The sequence below is a fragment of the Haemaphysalis longicornis genome, unplaced genomic scaffold (genome assembly GCF_048455015.1).
Source record: "Haemaphysalis longicornis isolate Haplotype H1 unplaced genomic scaffold, Haemaphysalis longicornis Haplotype H1 scaffold_187, whole genome shotgun sequence".
In the NCBI taxonomy this organism is placed as follows: Eukaryota; Metazoa; Arthropoda; class Arachnida; order Ixodida; family Ixodidae; genus Haemaphysalis; species Haemaphysalis longicornis.
The window spans coordinates 24,830-40,345 of NW_027526286.1; the positions used below are offsets into that span (position 1 = coordinate 24,830).

Below are 15,516 nucleotides of genomic sequence, written 5' to 3' on the forward strand. Positions count from 1 at the left end.
CGGTTATAGGTTAACTTAAAGCCTTTCTGCTTCTGGTGCTCCGATTGCGCTGATCGAGCCACCAGCAGCTGAGCGGGCCGCCACAAAAAGGTGAGCGAAAACTCTCTATCTAGCGATATTTCCGTTGCTGCAAAACATCCGCCGAATGGAGTACGCAAGCTGTGGTATCTGGGATGCTTGCACATCCGAGCTGAATTTCTGTCAGTGCTAGAGGCCCAGAACTCTTGGTACTTGTCTTTTATTCCAACAGTTGTTGATTTCCTCGCGGGCGGTTCTGTCGGGATCACATCGAAGACAGCTAGACCAATGCGGCAACAGCAGCAATACAGAAGGAAACGCGGTATGCTCGTAGAGCTGATCTCTTGCATATGAGCTTATGGCACTACCTGTCTGCGAACAGGGTAGCCTTGCCGATTTTTCTCTATTAATTATGAGCGCAAAAAAAATTAAACACAGTTCAAATCATTCTGAAATGTCCTAGAGCCGCGGAGCCGGGGCTGCGTTGTGTCAGCTCGAACGTCAACGGGCCCTCGCCCGAGAATGCCAGCGCCGTCACCACGCAAATTCTGCAGTTCGTGCAAAGGAATCGGCCGTTAAACGTCAGTGGCGCGTGGCTTTCTCCCCCTCTACCTCCTCTAGGAACGCTGCCCTGCGAGACCACTGCCTCCTGCTTCGCACTCGCCGCCTGCTCTGCCCCGCATTCAATTCACCACACGAATCAAACTGTGTACTTTTTTTTTTTACTTTCTCTTTGCATCGGCGGCCACTTTGGTGCAACTCTTGTTGACGATGACGACGATGACGACTACGGCCACTTTTCCCATTTAGTAAGACAAATAAGGCCCTCGCCTATCCAGATCCCCCGCTTTGAAGCACGAGGCTTTGGAAACGAACATCCCAGTGTGTGTGCGGTTATGTAGCACGGGGTCACCACCACAGTCGGACGCCGTTCAAAACGCTAAGTAACGATTTGAGTTTGTGCTGGAACTGGGGGAGGGGCGGCGGGGGATAACGCAAGTACAAACTTGAAAGAGGAAAATGTAATCTTGGCGTCAATAATGCGCAGCGTTTTTGAAAAAAGAGGGATCCGTACATTTGTGAAAAGACTGCGCAGTCTTTTTCCGACAACTGTACGCCTCCCTCTTTCAGATGCGTCTCGCGTTAAACCCAAACGCAAACTTTCAAATTTCACCCTATATGCGTCAAATGTTATATGGCGTGATGTGAGGCGCTCGCGCTAGCAGACACGATGGCAACGTCGTGGACCCATGGTAGAGGCAGGCCACACAAGATGATGCTGTTGTCCAGCGTGTCCTCATGGAAACTCGCTACAAGCGAAACCAGCGAGGCCCGGCTCAAACGGGAGACCGCCTGGAGGATTGCAAAATGTAAGACCAACCATAGCTACGTCCAAGTGGAAGACCTGAAGCTCGTGTGGTTTAGAGGGCACGAGCTAGGGAGGGGTCCACCTGGCGCCTTTCCATACTGTGGCGAGGGTCCGCTCCACCGCACTCATGCACCGTCGCGCCTACCTTGGCACGCCCGGCCGCTGTACGACCTGCATATTGCTGCCTGGCGTCTACCAGCAGGCCCCGGTTTCCTGCTGCCCGCTGCCTGCTGTGGTCCGACACCCCGTAACGACCTGGTGCAGTGCATGAGTTTCCTCGGAGGGCAACAGTGTTTCCAACTTGCCGACGTCCCGACACGCGATACGTTGTCATCGCTGCCTTGTCGCACCTCGCCTCGCATCGCCACACGAACCCGCGACGCCCTTTTAATGTTGGTATTTTATGGCTTTATGTAGCTTTCACGCAACTTCGACTTCTCGTTGGCTCTGGTTGTAATAGTCCCCGATCTAGGTAATTTTTTTTTACATATGCTTTCTTCGAAAACATGTTTTTGTTCATAGCCTTTGCAAGCACCCTCATCTAATTACAGGCACTGCGGCTAGTGCCAGTCGCCCCTGAGTATCCTGAAGAACATGTACTTCTCTTCAAATGGATGTGCATTTTTAGTAGATTAGTTATTATTAGGAACCCTTTCAAGATGAAAACGTATTTACAATTGAAGCTTATGTCACAATAAGAGGATCGACTTGATTCTGCGTTGTCGCTGCAATAACTGGTGCTGGTGACTCCTCTCTTCCGCTTAGTCTGCCGGTGACAGGCCATGACGATAGACAATGACAGACGGTGATGACCTGTTACCCAATCTAGTTACGGTAACTGCAATGTAAGGCAGGGCAGGAGCCTGGCGGGCACGGGTAAATGAGAACAGGGTGTGCATCTTCAGTTGTACAAACACTGATGTTTGTGCATCTCTGCTATGCTAACCATTACACAAGATAGAAAGAGAGAGAAATGGAGGGAGCTTTTTCTGAAAGCTGGGAAAGAATTACCCCAGCTTCACTAACTTAACGTCACAAACTAAAGATTGACGTTAACAAAGATAGACAAATAGAGAGTTAGTACCACTTTGCTTTCATAATTCATGTTATTTCTTTGTTAGAGATTTCTGTCCCTAAAAAGTGTACCTCCTGTGAGTATGTCTTCTCTCTTTCTTGTTGTGTGTTTTTTTTTTGCAAATACAAGCCATTGCACCTTTTTATTCCAAATTTTGTTGCGCTATGTATCTTTCTTTTCTCACTTTTTTTTCTATTCTTTTTCTTTTACTTTTCTGTAGTAGCTTGTAACAAGGCTTAGAAATGTTAAACCAGTGTTCCTGTGTATTGGTCTTATGTACATTTGGTTGTCTTTATTCTCTTCTTGATCCTTGCTGTTCAGCAAGTTAGGGGTCAGCAGCTTCAGTCCAGCTGTTATTAATGCGGGCTTCTGGAAATATGTACAATGATGATGAAATAAACGTATTATTATTGTTATTATTATTATTAAATGCTTATATTACAAGCGAAGCTGCCTGGCGTTCCCTAATCACAAGGCTAAGCTTCGCAGAACTCTTGAAAGCAAGCAGAGTGATTCTCGTTCACGCGCAAACTCTCGGAGACGCTACCGACCGGCGGCGTGTTCTTCCGGAGAGCGCGCGAGTCTACCCATTTTGGAACATTTGACCACGGCCGGACTCGACTCTCCTCCAAAACGCGGGTGAGAGCACGCGCGAAGCGCTGGTGGGCGTGGTTTAGGACAGGAGGAGAAGAGTCCGCCAATTGGAGAACGCGCGTTCAACAGATGGTTCGGAGGGGCGCGCATATACAGACGTGTGCGCTTGGCGGCTGTTTGTCGAATCACGGCCGGACTCGACTCTCCTCCTCCCGCGGGAGGAGGAGAGTCGAGTCCGGCCGTGATTCGACAAACAGCCGCCAAGCGCACACGTCTGTATATGCGCGCCCCTCCGAACCATCTGTTGAACGCGCGTTCTCCAATTGGCGGACTCTTCTCCTCCTGTCCTAAACCACGCCCACCAGCGCTTCGCGCGTGCTCTCACCCGCGTTTTCACTCCGCCCTCCTGCGCTTGGCGCTTGTTCTCCCTCTCGCTAGTCTACGGCATCTCCACATGGCAGCGCCCTCCTCCCATGAAAGCCTCGATGAAGAACAGCTTGTGTAAAACTTCAGAGCGGCGTCCTCGTTCCAGACGTCTTGATCTCGGGCCATTTCGGCACACCTTCCGATTAAGCGCAGTGGATCTTCGACACCGGAAGTGACGAAGGCTCTCTACCAAAGTACTGTGGAAACGTGGAGGTTTGGGGTAGTGTAGGTTTGTCGCAGCCACCTACCATATGTTTGAAGGTCCCGGGTACTCCCCAAAAGCGGCCAAGCTGAAAAAACTAAGATAAAAGAGGCGCCTTCTGTTGGAGTAAGAAATTAACTTGAGGAGCGCAGAATTTTCTTTGCTGGATGCAGGATGTGTTCTATCGGAGAGAATACAGTGAGGATGCATTCGCTCGGTAGCGGCCCCACCAACACTGGCTCAGCGGGTCGGATGTCGAGCCACAGAATTGGCGATCTCCTGCCGGGTTAGCCGCTGTGAGCTAACGCCAATACAACCCTCACTGCTCCCGTCGGTGTAGACGATTACTGCCCACCGCATCGATGCAGCCACTACTATCACAACCTCAGTCGATGTCGCTTGCCTTGGCCACCACTTCCCGCCCTGAGCCAGTCACTATTCTCTCCGATTTGGAGACAGCCTGCCGAAACTGTCAGCATGGCCGCATCTGTTTATCAGACCTACTCTTCCTCAAATACTGATCGACAACCCCTGACATACGCATCGTCTGGGATCCTGGACGTGCCGCCATCCCCATCAATGAAGCGTCTCAGGGCATGGCTTGCGATTTTATACACCAAGCCCTTGCCGACGGTGGCCATTCTGCATACCCCCAAGATCTCTTGATCTCTTCCACCCACTGATTGGCTACACAGAAAGTCTCGCCCATTACAGGCAAACTAGCCGCACCCTCCCACCACCACACTGGCGGCAGTCCCGTGACAAAGGTACAACTTGGCGGTGGCTCCAAATGAATACCCATCCCTCCCACCTCCACCTCATCTTCCCCACCCAACAATCTTCCCTCTATGCTCACTTTACGCTGCCGGCACCCTATTCCACATGGTATGGGTCTGCCAACGCGCTCAAGATTTGCCCCCTCTTTCCAATGCCACCTTCTATCAGTGAATGGCTTCCCTGGCCAGCTCAGACCTGGAAAGCCAGCTCAACCTGGCGAATAAAGCAAGGGCAGCAAGTCGAAGACAAAGAATCCCGTGCTAGCTAGGGTTACCTTTCACGAGGCGAGGACCATAACATCACCCCTGGTCGACCAATGAAAAATACTTTTTTCTACTCTCGTCCGTAGTCTCTGAAAGATTATTTGAAGCGTTGTGACGTGCAGTCGATTGTCTACAAACTAGCAACACGCGTGTTGGGAGTCATGTATGCACTGACTTTTTTGCGGCGTTGGCTCAGCGTAAGAGCGATCACTGCTTCCTCTGCTTGAAGCAGACTTCTTGCGCGGATTCAGAGGCTGCACCGGCGTTTCTTGATTCAAACGACAGTGGCTGCTCTTCTGGGGTAAAACGCCACATCCTGTTGCTGATGAAGGGCGTATACCGGTGCATCTTAAAGATCTTTCGGGCTGGGGTCTATACGATCTTCGTAATTCACGCACAGGATGCACATTGCGGGGTAAGACAGGCACAAATAAATTTCTCCGAATCCTAAGAGGCGCATTTCAGTGAGGAGAGCCTGGTTTCTGAGTAGGGTCGCCCGTTCCAGGCGCAAGAGAATGAGCCTCCCCGCTTCTGTTGTCCCCACCGTAACCCTTTGGCTCGACAGATGCACGGTCAGCCGACTTGATTTCCTTGAGCTTTGCGTTGTTAAGGAGACTGTAAGGTATGGCGTGAGTATTTTAAACGCGGAGCGTTTCTTAGTCGCACGATGTCACTCGACCGTCGGCGGCGGCATCCACACGCTCACTGCGCATGCGCGTCGTGGCGAGGCCCAGGTGCGCGTCTCTCCCCCGTACCCTCCTCGCTCTCAACAACAGGGGCAGCGTTGTTGTCCGTCCGCACCCCTCCCCCTACACTATAGAAAAAAATAATAGTTATCGGCGCCTGGTTTCGATCCCACGACCCTGGGGGCGGAACGCGAGGTACATGGTGCTCTTCCCACTGCGCCACAAAACCGACACAGAATCAAAGGCTACGAACGCGCCTTATATCCTTGACACATTCAAACTACGTCAAGAAGCTGCTGATACACGGCAGCAGTTGCATCGATCTCGTCTTCACCAGTTTCTGCAACGCACGACCACTGCTTAAAGACCCCTTAACAGTACACTTTAGCGACCACAAAGCCGTCGTTCTCAGCGTCCACACTGTAAACGCAAACTAGCCGGAAATGGAGTTTTAATCAAGTAATGTGTCCTGAAAAGTACTTATAGCAAAAAATGTAGTCCCTAGGCATGGTCTAAACAAGTGGACGAACCTCCATGGTAGTACCGTTGCCCATCCGTGTAGCAAAAGGGAGGATTTAGAACGACATAACACCATTTGTGAGATGGCGTTCGGTCCCATCTAAACAACCACGTCCAGAATAAACTTTCCATCTGGGGTAATCATCTCAAGCGGGCGGTCGCCATGTTAGTCTTGTGTTGTTTCCGTGTGTCAGCACTTCAACCGTGGACTAATGCTAATTAGAACGAGAAAGCAGGACGTGACAGTTGCATGCAGCTACAAAACCGATACCGTACGTATACCCGTATAGATGCTTCAGCCAGCGCGATCACAAGCAGACAGCGCGGCCGTGTTGTTTCAATCTGTTTATTTTGGCGGTAGGTGTTGTCAAACTCTGCTGCTAACAAAGAGACAGTTCTCGCCGTTGCAAACAATTGCAATGTTCATCTGCTTCGCTTGCTTGCGCATATATAGACAATTTAAATTCTCGTGCCAGCGCGCCAACGCACCCGACTGCAGCGACTCAACTTGCCCTGGCGGCACGACTTGCTGCCCGGATGTAAACAACCTCCGTGTTATCAATGCAGCGCGGCCGGTGACTTGGTGCACCCGGAGCTTCAAGCGCCTCGCCTTGGGCCATCATTTTTTCTTATTTGAGAAGGACTAGTAGTGCCATTTGGTGGAAAGATTTTTATGTGCCCCTGTCACACGACGAACGGCCGCTAACAACATTTGGATACGGCGACAGCTGTGGACAGCTCGCTGGTAAGTGCTCTTTCATCAGTCGATGCGTTTGTCAAACGTTTGGATAGGGTTAAATGCGAAGTACCCGTGCCGCACACATCACGTACACGCACGGGCAAAGAAAAAAGCGCACACTCGTTTTATTGTAGTTGTTTGTGGCTTTTGGGGTATGCATTCGCATTCTTTTGTAGGCTGGTTTGTAACACGGCATTCGAGATGAAATCGTTTGTCGCGTGCGGCGTCGTTTCAAAGCAACGTGACCGAATCGCCTCCGACAGCGGTGCATCGTCGGGCCCGGTCGGTGAATATTGTGGGACTCTGTCTCTCATATGCATCGAACTGCTCGTGTTCTTTTTAGTTAACTGCTCTACTTTGTAATATCTATTTGTTAACGCTCCTGATGGCTTGCCTGTCCAAATATAAGTCTTTGTGTTGTTTTCGTTCAAGGCTCTGACTCATTCTTAGCGCTCTGGTCGGCGAAAGCCGCAGATCAGACGGCCACCCCCTTCGAAAACTGTGCCCTGTAGATTCGGTGGGGTTGTTTGCTCGCTTGAGTCGACTCTTCACATCTAACAGCGTACCCTATTAAGGAAACGGTGACATGCGTAAAAGATGCTATGAGCCTATCGAACGATTAAATGCATATAGTGTGGACCACGACGGTGACGTGGTTCGAAACCGAAATGTTTTTATTCCCTTTCGGATGATAATGAGGGGTCTGTATACAATCGGGGCCCGTCAGTCGCCAGCTAAGGCCACGTAATTAAAAACACAAATTCATGCCCTTATGGAAGAGAACAGAGTTTGCCGTAGCATGATACAAGTCTGCCGGGCATAAAAAAGGATATCATTTTTTTACAAGGACAATGCACACACTCTTCTTTTGTTGGTAATAAATTTGTCATAATCAATAGTAAGACCATACACAAAAATTACTCGATTCATCTGACACCCGATTTTGACACGGGGCTTGCAGCTCGAAAAAGTGCACTGTGGTTTTGCGTGACGGAAACTTCTACAATCACGGTAAATTAACTAAGGCAGGTGTGTGTGGGATGCAGCATTGGTAAGTTTGCGAGAATAGCGTTTCCATTTCAGCTGTTTTTTTTTTTGTTGCCATGCAATCACAAGTAATTTGGTGCCATGAACGAGGTTTACGTTAGCTAACAAGGCTGTAGTAACGGTTGCGGCTACAAATGACCTTATGCACCAATCACGCTTGTCAGCTCGGTGACACAGAATATTAAGGTGTCAGAATACGGATGACTGAGTCGCCTAGTTTATTACTACTGTTAAAAAAGAAAGTGTTTTCTGACCCAGTGAAGGACTTTCCTGTATGACTAGCTGTGTTATGACAAATGACCATACTTGATGAGACAAGCCGTAACAAATTAGCTTTGGATGTAACACCAGGAGGGAAATAGGTGGAGGTATCTGCAAGTATAACTGAAACGGTGGGTGCCTGTCCGGCATGAATTCATTATTTGCTGACACGATTTTCTTCTGCAGATCCTGATACATGATCGAGTTGAATGACTTCATAGATCTTAAGGCAGGATAGGCTGTGCTGTACAAGGCAAGGCTGCATTCGGAAACCAAGTTGGCCCCTCCAGCAGAAGTGAGTATTGCCACGGCTTGCAACAGCTGTCCAGCTCGCAAAAGCTCCACTTTTTCTATGAAAGTGAGCCACCATGGTAGGGGAGAGGCAGTGTAAGGGTTTGCATCTTTAACTGTGTGCCCACTCACTTGAATAGATGCAAGCTGGCATCTTAAAGCAAGAAACAGCAGTTAACAAAATCATGCAATACCAAAGTGTTTTTCAATCAAAAACAAAAACTAATCTATCAACCTACAGAGACTTGCATTTTATCTTCACTGTCATTTAAAGTTGTGCTCGAGTATATTGTGCGGAAGTAATATCTTTTTATTGCTGCAAAAGCCACGACGGTTAATGTACTGGCACTTGGTTTTATGAAGCCTTTGCATTCCTAATTTAGGTACTGGAATTCGCAGGGAACCTGGCCTTACAATTTTATTACTGTACCGAATTATTAAGTTCATTTAACCATAGTGTCTGTTTTGAATTTTACTTGTGGGGCATTTTTTTTCTTTTTTGCTTTTTCAGGCAGATGTTCCTCTGACTCCCTGCCTGCATTCCGTGAACGGGGAAGTTAGCCTCCACATCGATGGCCAGCGTGTCTTGACTGCATCATCTTTACTGGGAGGACTGTGTAGTCTGTTTGCATCGTTCTGTATTTTCAACATTCAATATCCCAAGAAGGCACACAGAGCTCTAACATTTGTGGAACATGGCTTTTTGGACCTTGCCTGCGCCAAACCACGTGTGAAGGATTTAGAACTAATTAACTTTTATCGCATCAATATCGCTCACTAATATTTGTTTTCAATCCTGTAATCATTGGATAGTAGTCAAAAAGAATTCCGTATTATATTTCTGACTTTTTCTTTTTTCTTTTTTTTACTGAAAAGGGGATATTTGGTGGGCCGTTCTGTAGGCTCATAATACAGCTATCTTTCAGTGAAGCAATAATATTAACAAAGTAATTTAACTTGAAACAATTATCTAAATAATATTGGCAACTGGTGCGAAATGAATCAACTAAAAATTATCCGAAAAACACGAATTTCATGGCTTTTTGTTCTCACTCTAAAGAAGCTGTCGCGATACCACCCATTCTGTTCTATATCATTGCAATTAACCCGTCAGACTCGGTCACTTTTCTTGGCGCATTTGTGTCTTTATCAAAACGCACTGGTATTTTCCGCAGCATATTTTTCGTTCTTTACATTACTCATTTATCCATAGCCATCTCACTGCAGTCTGTCTCCTACATCATTTATCTCTTGTGCCTTTACCACCTACAAAATGGTTGTTACCTTTCAATATCAAATCGTTGCACAGCTCTCGCTTATTTCACGACAAATTGAAAAATTGTTTTGTTGTTGTAAACCACTGCAACCATTTTTTCTTCACTTTGTGTACTTAGTACTGATGTGTACTGATAAGTTCTGATAAATACTGACGGGTTCTCGATCCTCTAGTATTATATAATGATTTCATTTACCATGCGGTTGTGTTTGTGCCTATCTGTTTTTCAAGTATTTCCAGTTCTTGTATTATTATTGTTTCTACAATTTGTTCAACTAGCAAACAGCTCTCGCTCATTTCACCACCTACTGAATTTTTTTTTGTTGTTGTAAACCACTGCAGCCATTTTTTTCACTGTGTACTGAGCGCTGATGCGTACTGATAAGTTCTGATAAGTACTGACGCGTTCTCGATCCTCTAGTATTCTATAATGATTTCACTTACCATGCGGTTGTGTTTGTGCCTATCTTTGTTTTTCGCGTATTTCCAGTTCTTGTAGTAATATTGCACTGTAAAAAAAATTTGGTCAAAATGACGGAAAAGTTCTGGCAGCTCTATTTCCAAGCCTTTGGCCGTCAAATTGATGAGTGGTCGTCAATACCAAATGACGGCGTTTTTGGTCATTTTGAAGGCCTACTTGTCATCCTGAAATACAAATTAGTCGTCAAAATGACGTGTTGGCTTCATTTTGACGACTCACTTGTCAACCTGATATACAAGAAAGTCGTCAAAAAGACTTTCACTGTCATTTTGACGACCACCTGTCAACCTGATATACAAAAAGTCGTCAAAATGACAGCCCCAGTCTTTTCATTATACATTTGGTCGTCATTTTGACGTTTTTGTTGTCATCCTATACTACTAAGGAGTCGTCATAATGACGGCTTCAGATGTTATTTGGGCTGTTGTACACTTCTGTATATATAAAATAGTATTAGGCTGTCAAAATTGATCAGGTATCAGTTTTTTTCCTCTTATCATTAAATACAAAATTGGGGAATGAATTGTAAGAGTGCCACGTACAGGGGACACTATCAAATAAAAGATGCTACAAAAGCTGGCATCTGTGTTCGTATATTTATTCCTCGAGAATGGTACAATGGATGCATAAATTGAATGGTACAGTGGGTACATGGATGGAACATAGATTTAAAAAACGTCAAACTTCCAGACTGCTACTTGTTTACCAGGAGCCATGGGTGCATTACCTGAGAAAAAAATGAAAGAGAACAATATTCATTTTAGTGATTGCTTGAAATCGTTCAGCAGCGACGTTTCGCTGCTGTGCGACATGCATGCGTGGTAAGCATACTGTTTTGATTCAACCTACTGGTCATACCTATATACTGGTCATAATTAAAGACTCAACATACCTATGTTAAAGCGCTTTAAGAAGGCTCAGCAACCTCGGTACTATGCCACTGGTCAGCCCCTTGCCTCGTCCTTCGGATGGGTTGATCTGCCCGAAGTACCTGGAAAGGAATTCAAAAGAGATAAGATAAATCTATAGGCCACGAACTGACTACTACATATTTAGGCTTTATGATGACATATGCGATATAATTTATAAAATGAAATTCTTTCTGTAAAGCACATGTGGTCAAGTGTCAGGGACTAATTTGGAAAATAATCAGTAAGAAATATCGGAAGCTTTGCACATGCAGTCTTCCACTACAGTGTACCTCACAGCCCAGGTTTAGCTTCGGCGCATAAAGCACACAAAACTTTAAATTTGAAAAAAATATTAAGAAAACCTGTGCATTTACATTTCACACTGAACAGCACCTCACCTCAATGCTAGGAAAGAATAGGTTACTTATCATGATGCCTAGAATAGATATCTGTGCCAAGTGCAGTACAGTGAAGATAATTCAAACTCGGACAATTCACACTTTCGGTTAATTCTCACAAATTTCAAAATTTTGGTTGCCCGCTGTTTGCAATATATTTTAGAGTCGTTTAATTCAAACAGCTTCATTACGTAAAATCGGTTAATTCGCACTCTTCGCTTGTACTTGGCAGAAAATATCGGTTGCATTTGCTGCTTCTAGCTGCAAACTTGCATCCTCATATCACTAATAGCCACAAATAAATCCTATTACCTGCATACACGTGTCAAAACGACATGCACGCGCCAACAACCGCGTGTAGATTGAGAAAGAAAGAAAGAAAAAAAACTGTTTTGGACTCTCATGCAAAGCAAAGCAGTAATCCATTCGTGATTCTTTTTTCAGGGTGTGAATAGCAACTATTCTGCGTGAATGCTTTACTACTAAATATATGTGAATGTTTCATTACAACACAAGTTTGTATGTTGCCCCTAACCATATTTATGATAACTTCTGATTATTGAAACCTCTGATAATGTAAACAGATTCATCGGGGTCCCTTTGAGTTTGAATTATCATGAGTTTACTGTATTGTGGTACCAAGGGAGGCGAAGTTGTCCGTCGCGAGACAGACGAGACATTTTCATGAATGCTCGTTATCTTAAGGAAACTAGTTGCTGACACTTAAATTGCAAACTGTATCAGAAAAACTATCACTTCAAGTTCATTTACCTTTGAAAGAACTCCATGGTGAGAGGGCAGCCAGACGGGTACGAAATATTGAAAACGAAGAAGGCTCCAAGTAGTAGTCCCATTGCCTTCTCCATGCTAGCAGTGGCCATGCATTCATGTCCATCGACTGCAAGCACGACCTGACGAATGTCTCCCAAGCTCGAACCTGCATAGACAGAATATTATGTCACATTCGCAACATCGTGTTTGAAGAGGCTATGCAAAGGTTTCGTTTGAGCTACGATATCGTTATGGTAAGCCCACTGCCATTCAGTAAAATGCATCCGAAGCACCTCAAATTGTTATTATGCCAAAACTGGCCTGAGCTGCGACGTTATCAACATTTGAATCCATAAAAATGCATTTCAAGAGGTATTACATTCCATTAAATATAAAGCAAGATTTTTAAAAAATCCTTCAGCAATGTCGATTCTGCCGACAGAAATCGCAAGCCAAATTATGCCAGCACTTGCCTCTCCTTTGCTTATAAAGCCATTAAATTTTTTCTTGAAAATAACTACTTTGTGTAAATTTATAAATGACAAATACCCACCTATGACAGCAAGATGTGGTGTTGCCGGCAGTCCCCGAAGTGTGCCTTGACCTGCGTGCTGAAAATTTACAAGCCCACAGGTTAATAAATTCTGTACAAGACACAGAAAGGGTTGAAGCATTAAATAAACGCCATGCCATGACTAATAAACTATCAGTGGTTTCGGTTTCTAATTTAGCTACCATTACATTTACACCTGTTATAGCGCACTACCAAATTCATAAAAAATCTAATACCGAAAAAGAGAAAAGCTCGCGTCGCCCTTTCCCTATTTCCCACGGCGTCCGTGTCTTTGCGAGTTTCAGGGGCACAGCGTGTATGTAACGTCATTGTCAGCCAGTCGGATTTCGTGAGTCTGTTCCAGTCCTTGGCAGTAACAGTGACAGTACCGAATTACTGCTATCTCGTTACTTATTTTCCATGACTCGAAACTGTAGCTAGTTACTTTTCAAAAAGAAAAACTTGCAACTGTAACCCTGTTGCTTTTTGTGATGTAAGTGTAACAGAAAACACCGAAACAGTTATTTTCTTTTTACCAAGAACCATCCAAATAACAGCCGCACTCGTTAAAGACCGGCGTATAGACCGCGCTTTCACTTTTTAGGACTTTTTCTCCCCATATCCCCTTCACCGTTCCTCAACACGGCTTCCTTCGCAGTTTAGGACCGTAGGTAGCTCTTAAGGGAAGATACCACTCTGAGATCTATGGTTGCATAAGACCGAGATCGAAGGTCGGTATGTAAAATGATTTTAAAGTTTTTCTTCCGTCTTGAGTCGAGCGGAAACAAGAAAGTGAAGAAAATGGCAATTAGGCGTCCCCCTACGAGGAAGCTGGCCTACTCGTGTAGAGAAAGACCTCCGGAGAGGGCCCACCGAGAGCGGGGCAGCCATATTGACACGGCGAAAGAAGCCGGCGCCCACGGCGGTTGGGGCCAGAAACATTTTTCTTCGTTATCCCTGCCGGCTCACTCTCTTCCCATGGTTGAAAAACATCTGGAGTATTGTCTAGGCGCCCGTGCGAGCTGTCCCACTCGGCGGCACAGTATATGGACAGCATTAGGGTTGTCTGCCGAGCCTCTGTTGCTGGCGGCGTTGTTGCTTCGCGGCGATCAACGTCAAACACTCATTGTCGGCTTGAGAAAAGCTAACTCATTTCGTGAAAGCGAGAATGAATTCCCCGACTCCAACGGTGCATCACAAAAACGCGGATGCAAGAAAGTGAGGCATCCACAACGATTTTTGGTGCTGGGCTTGAGTTTGTCCTGTTTTAGATTCCCTTTGTCTAGATATTCACCACGTGTAATTTTGACTATCTTCTTGCCTTCGTGCGCTTACAGGAAGTAAACTTTATCATTTGGTTTGGGCTTTATTACTTGGTTTTTACATTAACAGAAAACTAATTACGATACTTTTTTTTACAGAAACTGTATCTCTGACAAGTTACTTTTTCAAATTCTGTAACTCTGCAGACACTGCCGTATACGCTTCACGAGTTAAACCCTCCTGAGCAAATCAATGTAGCGGCGTGCACAGGCGATTAACCGGTGTACGCGAAGGCGCCCGTGCTCACGGCGGGTGCGCATTCCCGCACAGACAAAATGAATCGATATGCGCCTGATGCGGATAGGTGAATCCCACTAAAATATCCGGCCCTGCGCCTGCACAAAACGTGTGCTTACTTATACGTTGGCGCCGAAATACGTTCCGCTCACTCGTACGCTTTCGCTCACTCGTACGCTTTCGCTCACTCGTACGGCCGGTCAGGGATTTATACACATCCCCCTAACACCCCCCAGAAGGACTTCGACACCCCCCCCAAAAATGTTCCACAACCACAAGCACCCTGCCTAGGGATTTATACAACACCCCCCCAAACATCCCACCGACACCCCCCCCCCCAAATCGAAATTCTGCAAAACTCCTGCGCCGGTGCGCTTTCAGCGGAAGCCGATGCACGCTTTACTTCGTGCACGTTTATTCACACGTTAGCAATATCTTGTCCCATTGAAAGGCGAAAAGAAGCATTGAACGCGATCCTCTTGCTTTTTGTTCGAAGCCAATAAAGAGCGCTAGCAAGGGTACCTCCGTCAGCTACAGCTCAAGCGGGCCGAGAGACTTAGGCCTAAGGCGCTGCTCACCCATGTGCTTCGCACGCGGTGAGCGCACAAACGAGCTCTAAAGAACACGCCTCCCACACATTTTCTGGCACAAAAGCAAGTGAACAGTACTCACCTTCTTCAGGTGTCATTGCCTCCTGGCTTAGAATGTTGTCACTTGTGGCACACCAGGCAAAAAATGGCGCGACGACACGCAGAATCGCAGGACAAACAACGCAGCACCGAGGGAGGAAGACGGAGGCGGCGGAAGATGGCCCGGCTAAAAAAAAAAAAAAAGTCTTCCCGGAGGGTCCTGCACGACTGCGGGAGCCAATTGGAGCGCTTTACGCCCAGAAGCAGTTTGTTTGTTTTGCTGCGGTCCCGTAGTTTTCCCCCTCTCCTCTTTATTGACGGGAGAAAGGACGTCTTTTCCCTTGGACGGCGGCAGCTCGTCAAAATTAACGGAGAGATGGCCGTTAAAGTGACGGCGAGTTTTTACAGTGTGTTTCTACGCTTTGTTCAACTAGCATCGTATTGCTGTCTTCAATTCCTAACTGGCGTGTTATTTAGCAATGTACCATTTGTGATTTCTAATATGAGGTCGCCATAAGTATTTATTTCGGAACCTCCTTGTGTACACCATGTACCATGTAAACTTGTCTGCGATAGTTCGTTTGAAATAAACCTGAAATCGAGAAAAACCGTGTGAAATCAATACTCCCGCAGGGAACTAGAAATTCTCCCTTGTGGCCTTGAAAACCTC

General features: G+C 46.2%; 1 long non-coding RNA gene across 1 annotated transcript; it reads right to left on the reverse strand.

The window, feature by feature from the left end:
* Positions 1 to 10,616: 10,616 nt before the first annotated feature.
* LOC144166710 (uncharacterized) lies at positions 10,617 to 15,246 on the reverse strand. The gene is made up of 5 exons (XR_013321734.1): positions 14,890 to 15,246; positions 12,658 to 12,715; positions 12,105 to 12,270; positions 10,917 to 11,015; positions 10,617 to 10,751 (listed from the first exon to the last, which is right to left on the reverse strand). It is a non-coding gene; the product is annotated as an uncharacterized LOC144166710 (long non-coding RNA).
* Positions 15,247 to 15,516: the final 270 nt, after the last annotated feature.